The 13,816-nt window shown below is 50.6% G+C and overlaps 1 protein-coding gene across 4 annotated transcripts in view; it reads left to right on the top strand.

Annotated features, from left to right (window-relative positions):
- cnksr2a (connector enhancer of kinase suppressor of Ras 2a) overlaps positions 1 to 13,816 on the top strand; it is an 842,905-nt gene that overhangs the window by 396,667 nt on the left and 432,422 nt on the right. The window lies entirely within an intron of this gene.

Below are 13,816 nucleotides of genomic sequence, written 5' to 3'. Positions count from 1 at the left end.
GAAATAAGCCTGTAAGACCCACATAGCTCCGGGTTCTTGTCCCATTTCAGGATAAGCTAAATTGTGGCCTGTGACATCGTCTGGGGCAGAACCCCTCTTTCTCTAGCCTCATTATTCACCTTCATCAGCACCGGTCCCAATATCCCGGAGAACTTTTTGTAGAACTCCACTGGGTACCCGTCCGGTCCCGGGGCCTTACCCGACTGCATGGCCTTCAAGCCCTCCACTATCTCCTCCAACCCGATCGGGGCCCCCAGCCTTTCTACCAGCTCCCCGTCCACTTTCGGGAAAGTCAGCCGCTCCAGGAAGTGCCTCATCCCCTCCGGCCCCGCAGGGGGTTCCAACCTGTACAGCCTGCTGTAGAAATCCCCGAATGCCTTACTCACCCCTGCCGAATCCCCAACTAAGTTTCCATCCCCGTCAATAACTTTCCCTATTTCTCTAGCTGCCGACTCAAAAACAGCTTCTTCCCCACTGTCACCAGACTCCTAAATGACCCTCTTATGGATTGATTTCATTAACACTACACCCTGTATGCTTCATCCGATGCCAGTGCTTATGTAGTTACATTGTATATGTTGTGTTGCCCTATTATGTATTTTCTTTTTTCCCTTTTCTTCTCATGTACTTAATGATCTGTTGAGCTGCTCGCAGAAAAATACTTTTCACTGTACCTCGGTTCACGATAAACAAATCCAATCCAATGCTCATAGATTGCCCCTCTTGCCTTTCTGAGCTGTTCCACTGCCCTCCCTGTGGTTAACAAGCCGAACTCCGCCTGTAACCTCCGCCGTTCCTTAAAAGCCCTATCTCCGGAGTGTCCACGTACCTCCTGTCGACTTGTGGAATCTCTTTTACCAGTCGGTCCGTCTCTGCCCTGTCCATCCTGACCCTGTGAGCCCTGATCGGCATCAGCTCTCCTCTCACTACTGCCTTCAGCGCTTCCCAGACCACCGCTGCTGAGACCTCCCCCATATCATTTACCTGCTGATAATTTTCTATGCATTTCCTCAACCTCTCCCACACCGCTTCGTCCGCCAATAGCCCTACATCTAACCTTCATTGCGGGCACTGATTGCTATCTTTACTAACCTGCAGGTAAACCCAGTGTGGAGCATGGTCCGAGATTGTGATCGCCGAGTACCCCATGTCCACCACCCCTGTCAGCAAGGCCCTACCCAGAATAAAGAAATCGATCCGAGAGTATACCTTATGCACATGGGAGTAGAAGGAGAACTCCTTCACCCTCGGCTGCCTAAATCTCCATGGATCCACCCCCCCCCCCCCCCCCCATCTGCTGCATGAACCCTTTCAGTTCCTTTGCCATTGCTGGCAGCTTGCCCGTTTTCGAGTATGACCGATCCAGGCCGGGATCAATAACTGTATTAAAGTCCCCTCCCATGACCAGCTTGTGCAAGTCCAGGTCCAGTATCTTCCCCAACAGCCTCTTTATAAATTCCACGTCATCCCAATTTGGCGCATTTACATTAACCAGCACTGTCTTCATCCCCTCCAGCTTACCACTAACCATAATATATCGACCCCCTACATCCGAAACTATTCTACCCATCTCAAATATCACCTTATTAATCAAGATCGCAACCCCTCTAGTCTTTGTGTCCAGCCCCGAGTGGAAGACCTGACTGACCCAGTCTTTCCTCAATCTAACCTGGTCCACTACTCAAAGGTGCATCTCCTGCAACATTACCACGTCCACCTTCAGTCCCCTCAGGTGCGCGAACACATGTGCCCTCTTAACCGGCCCATTTAACCCTCGAACATTCCAGGTGATCAGCCTAGTTGGGGGGCAAAGTGCCCCCCCCCCACCGATCAGCCATCCCCTTTCTTGGGCCCGCCTCCAGCCCATGCACCGCGCCTCCTCCAGCCTGCCCCCCAGCAGCCCCCGCCACCGACCTCCTCTCTATCCCTCAACCGAAGTTCCTCCCTCATCAGCAGAACAACTACCCCCCCTCTTCCCCCCCCCCCAGCAACACCACTCTATAACCTAACCCATACAATAAACTAAACATATGCACACCCCCACTGCGCTTCCGCGAGCTAGCTCACCCAGCTAGCTTGGTGGCCCCCGCCCCGGCGCCAAAAAGTCTCCCACCTATTGTTCCCTCACTCCCCTCCCCCCGCTCATACAAACAAATCCCCACACAATCACCCAGCTGAAAAGAAAAAACACCGAAACCCAAACAAGCACATGTCCATCCCACAAAAGTGCACACCAAAGAAAATGGCATTGCCAACATTCGCCAAAAAGAAAGCCCGAAAACGAAAAAACGTTTTCCCCCATTCTTAAACAGAACTCAAAAACAGAAGAGAAAAAATAGAAAAAAACAATATGAGCCAACAAGTTGCATCAAAGTTCGAGAGTTCTCAGCCCACCACCAGTCCTTTTCTTTCCGCGAAGTCCATCGTGTCTTCGGGCGACTCAAAATAATGATGCTTGTCCTCATGTGTGACCCAGAGACGAGCCGGATACAGCAGTCCAAACTTCACCTGTTTCTTGAAGAAGATTGGCTTAACTTGATTGAAGCCTGCCCTCTTCCTCGCCACCTCCACACTCAGGTCCTGGTACACCCGCAGGATACTGTTGTCCCACTTACAGCTCCGCGTTCGCTTGGCCCACTGAAGAATACATTCCTTGTCCAGGAACCTGTGGAATCCAACCACCATTGCCCTCGGAGGGTCCCCCGTTCACGGCTTCCTCGCAAGCACTCTGTATGCCCTGTCCACCTCCAAGTGTCGGGAGAATGTCCCCTTCCCCAGCAGCTTTTCAAACATAACCGCTACTTATGCCCCAGCATCAGCTCCCTCAGACCACTCCGGGAGGCCGACAATTCTTAAGTTCTGCCGGCGGGACCTATTCTCTAGGTCCTCCACCTTCTCCAGAAGCCTTTTCTGCTGGTCCCGCAGCATCCCCACCTCCAGCTCCCCCGCTGTTTGATGCTCCTCCTGCTCAGCCAGCGCCTTCTCAACCTTCTGGATCGCCCGATCCTGGGCGTCCAATCTGTGCTCCAGCTGATCAATCCACTCTTTAATCGGGTTCAGACAGTCCCGTTTCTGCTTGGCAAAGCCGTCCTGGATGACCTGCATCAATTGCTCCGTTGATCGCTGGGCCGACACACCAGGGGTCCGGTCCTCGGCCATGCTGCCTCCTGCTGCAGCTTCAGCACGGCTCTTGCTTAACTTTCTATTTCTGCCTTTTCGTGCACTTCTGGTTCTTTTCTCCATACACCGATACGTGGAAACGGTGCCCAATTGCCTCAGCTTTTGACTTTACAGCTTATAACTGGAAAAAAGTCGGTGGGAAAGGTCCAAAGGTCCGACCAGAGCAGGAGCCACCAAATGTGCGACTTACTCCTTCATAGCCGCCACCGGAAGTCAATCAGGCACACTTCTAACTGGGGGGGAAAAAACAATTGAAAAAAATCCACTTATAAAATGTTACATCTCCTCAAATGGTCAATCTGATATAAAAAAACAGACATCTATTCACTGACCATGTCAATGACTGATAAACCTTTAATAACCTCTTAAAACTGCTAATCAAACTGTCTGCGCAGCCCTCTATTCGGATTAGTGGTTTGGGATGCTCCCCACCACACAATTATCAGGAGCTCTCTTCCCCCAACCATCGCAGCAGTATCGGCAGTGCTTTCTCTCGCCCCCCCCCCCGCCGCCGCCGCCGCGCACAATGCCAGGTTGGTGCTGTTCCCTTAATTTCTCTTACAGTTGCCATGCGGTGAAGTTCATGCCTGTTGTGCCCCTTAGTGGGCAGTATCTGCATTTTGTCCGTGGGAGGAATTCTTCAGCCTCAGGGAGGAGGTGATTAAGGAGGATTTCATAGAATTTCATAGAATTTACAGTGCAGAAGGAGGCCATTCGGCCCATCGAGTCTGCACCGGCTCTTGGAAAGAGCACCCTACCCAAGGTCAACACCGCCACCCTATCCCCATAACCCAGTAACCCCACCCAACACTAAGGGCAATTTTTTGGACACTAAGGGCAATTTATCATGGCCAATCCACCTAACCCGCACACCTTTGGACTGTGGGGGGAAACTGGAGCACCCGGAGGAAACCCATGCACATACGGGGAGGATGTACAGACTCCGCACAGACAGTGACCCAAGCCAGAATCGAACCTGGGACCCTGGAGCTGTGAAGCAATTGTGCTATCCACAAGGCTACCATGCTGCCCCTGTGATGACCTCACTGTGGTTGACAGGAGGGAGATTCCTCTGTAGTTACTGCAGTCGGACTTGTCACCTTTCTCAAGATATTCATAATTAGAGCATCTTTGAGATCTCCAAGCATGTTCTCCTTCTTCCAGATAAGGGAAATAAGGTCATGTATTTGCAACAGTAGTTCTTATCTGCCATATTTTAGTGCTTCGGTGGGAATTCCATCTGCTCTTGATGCCTTTTTGTTCTTTAGCTATTAGCTGGCCAACCTTAGACTATGAGTTGGTGAATAAGATGAGTCGGTGGTGAGGGGTAAGTGGATGAAGTGTGCCAGTGGGTATTTAGGTGTGGTGGGTGAGTAGGTAGCCAAGGGGGTAGTTGTGTCCATTTAGGAGACTTTATCGGATGGTAGTCAGGTTGGATCAGGAGATGGCAGGTGGATAATTTGGCCAGAGGAGTAGTTAGGTCCAGTTCGTGGCAGGGTGGGGGTAGTTAGTCAGGTTCGGTGAGGGAAGTAGTTGGGTGGTCATGGGGTAGATGGGTTTAATCAAGGGGGTGTTCAGGTGGTGGGGTGGTTCTTCACATCAGGTTGTGGGTTAATCGTTTGATTTGAGGGGGGGGGTAATCGAGTAAGGAGTTGGTTGGGTCATGGGATGGGAGGTTGGATCATGTTGGGGGAAGTAGTCAAGTGGGGTCTGGAGGTGTTGTTGGCTGATTGGGGGGTAGTTGGATGTTCAGAGGTGTTGATTGGGGGTGTTCAGTTGAGCAGCTACCCAGGTGTCAGACCAGGTTTTATTCAGTCCAATATTTCCTGGGTAACTTGCAAGATTAGTCATGCAGATCCATCCCAGGTCCTTGACTCTAGCTCAGGGTTGGAGACATTCATGCACGGTCCCGGGGAGCAGGAGTTCCTGGAAATTTCCTACATAGGCCCCCATGTCAGGATTCTTCGGGTGATGCTCATCTTTCGTTATACCTCTGCTCTCTGCTGGTCCAGGGATTGGAGATTTTGGTCTTTATATGTTTCATCATTAAATTTTAAAATGTAACATTTTTTAGGACCCATTATGGTTTTGTTTTTGGAGCAAGTTAAATTATATATCATCTGTTTTGCATAATCATATGATGCTCTTGGAAACATTAGCTGTCTGCCAGCTAAAGTTTACAGAGTATATGCCTAAAATGTTATTTTTAGACATTGAAATTGTGCAAAATGCACGATTCAGACGAGACTACTGTCTCCAGCTAAATTTTAGATTCAGTGGGTGGAATCTTGTCCACTTACCTCCTGCAGGAATGATGGGTCCATTTTCAGGGCAGAAATCTGATTTCTTAATGGGCGTTGATTGCCGAGGGTCTTTCCCAGAACAACAGAATTAGCCCCCCCACCCCCCACGATCAACTAAGGAGGACAGGTGGGCTGACATGTCCATTCTGCCAAAGGAAGGATTTCTTGTTGAAGTGACCACAGCAATAGGTTTACAAGAGTTCACCAGCACTTGGACCTTTGACACTGCCGCTACCTGTGAAGACCATTCCCCTTATCGCGCACTCTTACATGCTGCAGGATCTGAGGGGCTGTAATGAGGTGGTCTTTCCCAAGGCGTGGAGGAAGTGGACTCCTTCTCTAAACAGGCAGCAGAAGTGGATGGAAGAGACAGAGGAAGCCAGCAGCACGAGTGTGATTCTTTCAAACTGGAGGAAGTGCACTAAGAGGATACAGGACCTCAGAGCAGATGGGAAGGCATGAGTGGCGAGTGGCAAAACACTCTAAGATGCAGATGCACAGCATTCTCCTGAATAGCACTTCTCAGAACAACACCCCTCGGAGTTTCGAGCCTCTCTCTTTAGGCATCTCATCCCCATCTGAATAGCCACACACACTCACCCTCATAGACTCATGCCTCATACCCACCTTCCATAAATGGTGTCCTTCTCTGGTCTGCATGGAAGCTGTTACGAACATTCATACCTCTCTCCATGCAGGACAAGATGTCACACGACTTAGGGAGAGGCAGATATCTAGGGGACAGTGGGGATGTGTGTGGTGGCCCTTTAGCGACAGGCACCTTCCTGTTCTTTGGCAATACGTAACCACCTCCCCTTGGAATGAGGCCTTGCTCCCGAAGGCTGAAGATGTTAGGAGCAATCTCCTGAGGCACTGGTGGTAACTCGGGTCAAGAGTTCTGTTCCTCTGCTTCTCGATCAGTCACAATCTCCTAAGGCACTGGTGGTAACTCAGGTCAAGAGTCCTGTTCCTCTGCTTCTCGACCCTGTATTGGCAGGTTTGGTTGTTCCACCTGGATCTTGGTGACCATTGTATCTTCCTTATAATGGAGGGGCATGCTGCTGGTGTTGCTCTGGCTGCTCCTGGAGAACTTGGCATTGGTGTGGCCTCTGCTCTTGCCCTTCAGTGAAGGTGGTAGTTGAGGTTGCATAATCTTCTCCAGTGGTGTGGTGAATGCTGGCTGGAGGCGTCTAAAGCTGGATGGATGAAGTGCCTGCCAAGAAGCTGGCAGCTGTCTGTTAAACCTCATTCACCTGAGGAAGGAGCTGTGCTCTGAAAGCTAGTGATTCGAAACAAAGCTGTTGGACTTTAACCTGATGTTGTAAGACTTCTTACTTTGCCCACCCCAGCCCAACACCGGCGTCTCCACATCATGTCTGTTAAACAGACTCTATGAGCACTATTCCCCCCCCCCCCCCCCCCCTCCCCCCCCCACCCCCGGCTCCACAATCCATCACTGTCCAAAACCCATACTTGCCTCTCTACAATGTCTGTGCCCTCATCACTCCCCGGGACTGCTTGCAGTCCCAACAGCACCCACCAGTGAGCTCTTTAAAACTGACCGGCAGCTCTCGAATGCGGGACAACCTCTCACTGAGAAGTCCAGAACTCAGATTGATTAGATCGTCCAGAGTTCTGACTGAGGGGCCGCCCTATTTAAAGCTGGCTGGCTTGAACCAACTTTCTTTCTGAGGAGTGAGCAGAATACCTCCCCAGTAAAGTCCAGTCCCTGGTTAAAAAGGCCTTTAATGCTCCTTATAAACACCTTAATTGATTTTTTTGCCAGACCCACAGCTGTTCCCTGTAAGACTTGAAAACCGCCTCATGGAAAGGCGGAAGGTGGCTGTCGTGTTGGGTGTTCTGGTGTACAAACGATCCAACACGGCTGGAGATGGTGTAACTCAATTTTATTCACTACTTAACTATAACAGCACACTGCTAACTTGGGTACATGCATTACCAGCTAATCTGTGGACCCTGTCCTATTACTATCTGGGTGAGGCACTCAGCACATGGTGAATGTCTGAGTGGCAGGCTCTGAGCTCGGTGCTCTGAGCTGGCTGCTGCTGGAATTAGAGGGAACTGTAGTGTCCCCTATTTTTATAGTGCGTGTGCTCTCACTGGTGATTGGCTGCGATGTGTGTGTGTTGGTTGGTCCAACTACCTGTCCATCAGTGTGTGTGTGTGATTGCACCATGGTATGCTGATCTAAATATCATGACAGTGGCAGCGTGATTTCCCTCAGCGTGGCCTACACTTCCCTTGGGTTGTGGATATGTCAGAGTCTTGTACTTTCCCAGGAGCCAAATCTTGACATGGTTCATGTCTGTTTGTTTCCTCGAAAGCTTGCTGCAAGAATAATGTGCGCTATTCATTGGCATTCACTTCAGTACTGGAATCAATGTGCTCCTGCACCAACTTTGTGTTAAACTTCTCAATTACCAGGCCAGCAGCAGACTCTCCAAAACTATATTGCAATTTCAATAAATCCTTTGATGTGTTAAGTAAGTTGGTTCAAAGTTGACTGCAAATGGATGCAGTGAAACGAGAAACAGGCTTCTGACACAGGAGATGGCCCAACACTGTTTTATTGAACTTCCTGATTGCAGTACATAGTCTGCTGTGAGTTGACACTCTATCAATCTAACTGATAACCTCCTACTGGCTTGACCAGACTAACTCTCTGCCTCATGGTGATAGTGCTCACTGGCTTGTGCACTCTTACTATCTCAGTAGCTCAGTCCTGTAGAGAGAGAGAGAGAGTCTTAATGCCCTGTGTGCTTTATAGTGGTGGTGTCCTGTCTGGTGATTGGTTGTTATGTGTCGTGCGTGTTCATTGGTTATCCTGTGTGTCAATCACTGCCTGTCTGCATCTCATTATATACATGAGTGGATATTATGACATCTCACCTTTTTGAAGTAAATTTTGGAACGTGGCGATATATATTTATGCATGATTATATACAAGTGGTGAGTGAATGAACATATGTACATGGGAAGGTGTCTATCGTGCAGATACAGAGCAAACTGAACAAAATTTACAAGATTTAAGTCTATAGATTCAGTCTTTGTGGCGGACGACAAATCTTTTTGATCGCCTCAGAGGTGGAGGGGGCCTCCGGCACTTGGACAGGTACGATTGCTGCCATGTCGGTGGCCTCATGGAGTGGCGGGATCACTGCCAGATCGGTGGCCTCGTGGTGCGAGATCTCCGGAGGAGGCATGATGACATGCGGAGAAGTGCGGCCAGGCGGTGGGCAGGGAACTTTTCGTAGCGCCCTCCTGTTGCGCCGTAGAATGGAGCCATCAGCCATTTGGACAACGAAGGACCTGGGGGCAGCCTGCCTGACAACAATAGGTGGGGCTGACCAACCTCCCTCAGGCAACTGGACGCGAACAACATCGTCTGGAGCCAGTTCAGGTAGATCCTTGGCATGAGCATCATACGTGATCTTCTGCTGGTCCCTGGATCGCTGCACTTTCTGCAGCACCGTGTGGTGGTCAAGGTCTGAAACATGGATGGCTGGAACAGTCGTCCTCGGGTTGCGGTTCATGAGCAGCTGCGCCGGAGACAAACCAGTCAACAGATGGATTGCCCTGTATGCTAACAGCGGCAGGTTGAAGTCCGAGGCTGAGTGCAGCCTTGCACAGCAACCGCTTGACAATATCGACCCCTTTTTCGGCCTTCTCGTTTGATTGCGGGCAATGGGGACTGGATGTGATGTGACTGAAGTGGTAGGATTGTGCAAAGTCGGACCACTCTTGGCTGCAGAAACATGGGCCGTTGTCACTCATTACTGTGAGTGGTATGCCGTGCCTGGCAAACGTCTCTTTGCAGGCTTTAATCACTGACTTGGACGTGAGGTCCGACAGTTTCACCACTTCCGGGTAGCTGGAGAAGTAGTCGACCAAGAGCACGTAATCATGCCCATTTGCGTGAAAGAGGTCTATCCCCACCTTGGACCACGGAGAAGTCATTATCTTGTGCTGTTGCAGTGTTTCCTTGGGCTGAGCTGGTTGAAACTTCTAGCATGTTGTGCAGTTGAGGACCGTATTGGAAATGTCCTGGCTGATTCCAGGCCAGGACACTGTCTGCCGAGCTCTGCGTCGACAGTTTTTGACCCCAAGGTGACCCTCATGGATCTGTCTGAGCACCATGGCTTGCATGCTTTGGGGAATGACGATTCTATCTAGTTTAAGAAGGATCCCCTCGACAACCGTTAACTCGTCCTTAACGTTGAAGAACTGGCGCCACTGCCCCTTTTGCCAGCGATGGACAAGGTATTGCATCACGCGCTGCAGTAGAGGATCTTTGGCAGTTTCTTGGCGTATCTGGACAACTCGTTCATCAGTGGCTGGGAGGTTGCTGGCACACAACTGTACCTGTGCCTCGATGTGGCGATTGAAGTCGCCCAGTTCACACGGCATGGTGATGGATCGGGATAGGGCATCCGCGACGATCAGCTCCTTGCCCGGTGTGTAGACGAGTTCAAAGTCACATCGGCGGAGACGAGGAAGAATTCGCTGCAGCCGAGGTGTCGTGTCATTTAAATCCTTCTGGATTATGTGGACTAAAGGCCTGTGGTCTGTTTCCACCGTGAACTTCGGCAGACCACATACGTAGTCATGAAACTTGACTATTCCTGTCAGAAGACCCAGACACTCCTTTTCTATCTGGGCATACCATTGTTCGGTCGGAGTCATGGCCCTGGAGGCATATGCCACTGGAGCCCAGGATGAGGAATCGTCTCGCTGGAGGAGCACTGCCCCAATGCCGTCCTGGCTTGCGTCTGTGGATATCTTGGTGTCCTTGGTTGGGTCAAAGAACGCCAGTACTGGGGCTGTGGAGAGCTTCGCCTTCAGCTCAAGCCACTCCGCTTGATGTGCGGGAAGCCACTGGAACACTGTCGACTTTTTAACGAGATACCAGAGGGCCGTGGTGTGGGATGCCATGTTAGGAATGCATTTTCCGAGAAAATGTACCATCCCGAGGAAGCAGAGGACCGCCTTTTTGTCCTCTGGTGCCTTCATGGCATTGATTGCCAGCACCTTGTCGGCGTCAGGTTGCACACCTTGCTGTGAAATGTGGTCACCTAAACACTTGATAGCGGACCGCCCAAACGAGCATTTGGCCCTGTTGAGCTGGAGGCCATTTTCATGAATCCTCTGGAAAACCTGTGATCCTCGGACATCATGGACCATATGATCACGTCATGCACGTAGAGTTGCACCCCTTCGATGCCCTCCATCATTTGCTCCATTATCCGATGAAACACTTTGGAAGCTGATATGATACCAAAAGGCATGCGGTTGTAGCAATACCTGCCGAACGGAGTGTTAAACGTGCACAACTTCCGACTGGACTCGTCCAGTTGAATTTGCCAGAAGCCACGGGAGGAGTCCAGCTTGGTAAAGAATTTGGCGTGAGCCGTCTCACAGGTCAATTCTTCACGCTTCGGGATTGGGTAATGCTCTCGCATGATGTTGCGATTCAGGTCTTTGGGATCAATGCAAATGCGGAGTTCGCCAGAGGGTTTCTTGCCGCAGACCATGGAGCTGACCCAGTCTGTGGGTTCCGTGACCTTTGAGATGATGCCCTGGTCTTGGAGCTCTCGTAGCTGCATTTTCAGATGGTCCTTGAGAGGAGCTGGCACCCGGCGTGGTGCATGGATGACTGGGGTGGCATTCGGCTTGAGCAATATCTTGTAGCGATATGGGAGCGTGCCCATCCCATCAAACACATTGTGGTATTGCGTGAGAATGTCGTCTATCTCAGCCTGGAGATTCGCATTGGGCGAGGCCATCGCCGGTGTCGAGGACATGGCATGAACTCACTGTACCAGATTTAGGAGTTTGCATGCGCGAGCACCGAGCAGGGATGCCTTGTCAGGCCGGACGATCTTGAATCTCAAAGTCGCCTTGATTGCCTTGTGAGAGATACCTAGCTGACACGACCCAGCTGCATTACCATTGTAGTCAAGGAGCTGGCAGGCTGGTGGAAGTATGCTAGGTTGGTGTCGGATGCTGTTGAGGTCCGACTGTGATATGAGGTTCGCAGACGCGCCAGTGCCCAATTTAAATCGGATGCAAGACTGGTTGACCGTGATGACGGCACACCACTCGCCGTCAGGATTCACACTGAGGATTGAAAGGCGGTTGGCAGGCACGGTAGAGACCAACTCGCGTGTGGTGATGATGCCCACCCAATATGGAGACTCGAGGCAGTCAGCATCGGGGTCCATTGGGCTGTCTGGATCTGAATCCTGCATGCCTTGTTGTACGCAACGGACATGTCTGCGCTGCAGCTGGGATCGCTGGCTGTTGTTCGGTGGAGCGGACCTGCAGAAGGCCGCAAAGTGGCCAGGCTTTTCACACTGTTGACATCGCCGGCCTTTGGCTGGACATTGCCGCTTTAAATGGCCGGAGCCACATTTCGGACACGTCATGACGCTGACGTCAGCACATTCTGTGCGCCATCGCGCGTGCGCAGTGTGGTCGGCCGACGTTCGCGCATGCGCCTCAGGGTCTTCAGCTTCATCATCCACCCGATCGTGGCGCGCATGCGTGGGGACCCGAGAAAACGCGCAAAACGGCCACTCTCCTCGATGCTCAGGCCTTGCATTTTCACTATGGCCTGCACCCTTTCTGCCTCGGGGGTGGCCAGTTTTGCAGTTTCTGCCGCCCTGGTGCGGGAGTAATGATTTCTGGCATGCTCATGGACAACGCACGTTTCGATGGCGACGGAGAGGGTCAACTGTTTGATTTTGATTAGCTGCTGCCGAAGGGAGTCGGACTGGACCCCGAAAATGATCTGGTCCCGGATCATGGAATCAGTCGTCGAGTCATAATTACTTGACTGCGCTAAGATGCGGAGATGGGTCAAGAAGGACTGAAAAGGTTCATCCTTACCCTGAAGCCTCTGTTGGAAGATGTACTATTCAAAGCTCTCATTCACCTCGACTTCGCAGTGGCTGTCGAATTTCAGCAGAACTGTCTTGAACTTTGTCTTGTCTTCGCCATCGGCAAACGTAAGTGAGTTATAGATGTGGATGGCGTGATCCCCCGCAGTCGACAGGAACAGCACAATCTTTCTGGCATCCGATGCTGCCTCTAGGTCGGAGGCCTCGATGTACAGGAGGAACTTTTGTTTGAAGACTTTCCAGTTGGCGCCGAGGTTGCCGGAGATCCGGAGTTGCGAAGGAGGCTGGACGTTTTCCATGCCGCTGGATGGCTGCTTGCTGGTCGCTGCAGATGCACTCGAGGTAGGTTCATTAGCATTAATAGCACTCTGGTACCATGATGTGTTAAGTAAGTTGGTTCAACGTTGACTGCAACTGGATGCAGTGAAACTAGAAACAGGCTTCTGAAACAGGAGATGGTCCAACACTGTTTTATTGAACTTCCTGATTGCTGTAGATAGTCTGCTGTGGGTTGTCATTCTATCAATCTAACTGATAACCTCCTACTGGCTTGACCAGACTAACTCTCTATCTCATGGTGATAGTGCTCATTGGCTTGTGCACTCTTACTATCTCAGTATCTGTGTCCTGTAGAGAGAGAGAGATAGCCTTAATGCCTTGTGTGCTTTATAGTGGTGGTGTCCTGTCTGGTGATTGGTTGTTATGTATCATAGATACATAGAATTTAGCATTTACAGTGCAGAAGGTGTCGTGTGTGTTCATTGGTTATCCTGTGTGTCAATCACTGCCTGGCTGCATCTCATTATATACATGAGTGGCTATTATGACATCCTTAACCTGCTGGCCCGGCTACTTACTGGCCTCAGCATTGTCCATCAGAATGCCGCCCAAGTCAAAGAGGAGTACTTGGAGTCTTGTCCAGCAGTGACCACCTCACCATCAACGTCATCTAGGAGCCGGGAAAGTTTTTTTTAAGGAATATTACTGTGGGAATGGGGAATGTCATAAGCAACACATGATTTGCAGGATGGCAACAATTAGAGTCCCTGTTAACCATGCTGAATGGAAGCTCCCCATTAAGGGGCTGGGGAACTCTTAATTATGCGTAATTAACTCTTGTATAAAATCGGCCGGTTTAGGTACCGATGTGGAGAGACCCGGCAGGCATCTTCCGTGTAGTGCACATAACAGTTTATCAAAATAAAACTTTGTTTCATTTAATAACTTGGTGTGGACTCCTTCCGGTCTACAAAAGAGAGGCAGGCCATTTTGTTCCCTCTTCAGCCTTTGCTGGGGTTGACTGAGGAGTGCTGAGAACTGTGCAATTTAAATGCTTTAAAAGATTCAAGTCCTGAGAATTTCATCCCTTGAGAGTACATAAATAGAGATCAAAGCCTTGCTAATCCTTTTCTT

This window comes from Scyliorhinus torazame, chromosome 8 (assembly GCF_047496885.1).
Source record: "Scyliorhinus torazame isolate Kashiwa2021f chromosome 8, sScyTor2.1, whole genome shotgun sequence".
Taxonomy (NCBI): domain Eukaryota; kingdom Metazoa; phylum Chordata; class Chondrichthyes; order Carcharhiniformes; family Scyliorhinidae; genus Scyliorhinus; species Scyliorhinus torazame.
This window is presented reverse-complemented; position numbering and strand designations above follow the sequence as displayed.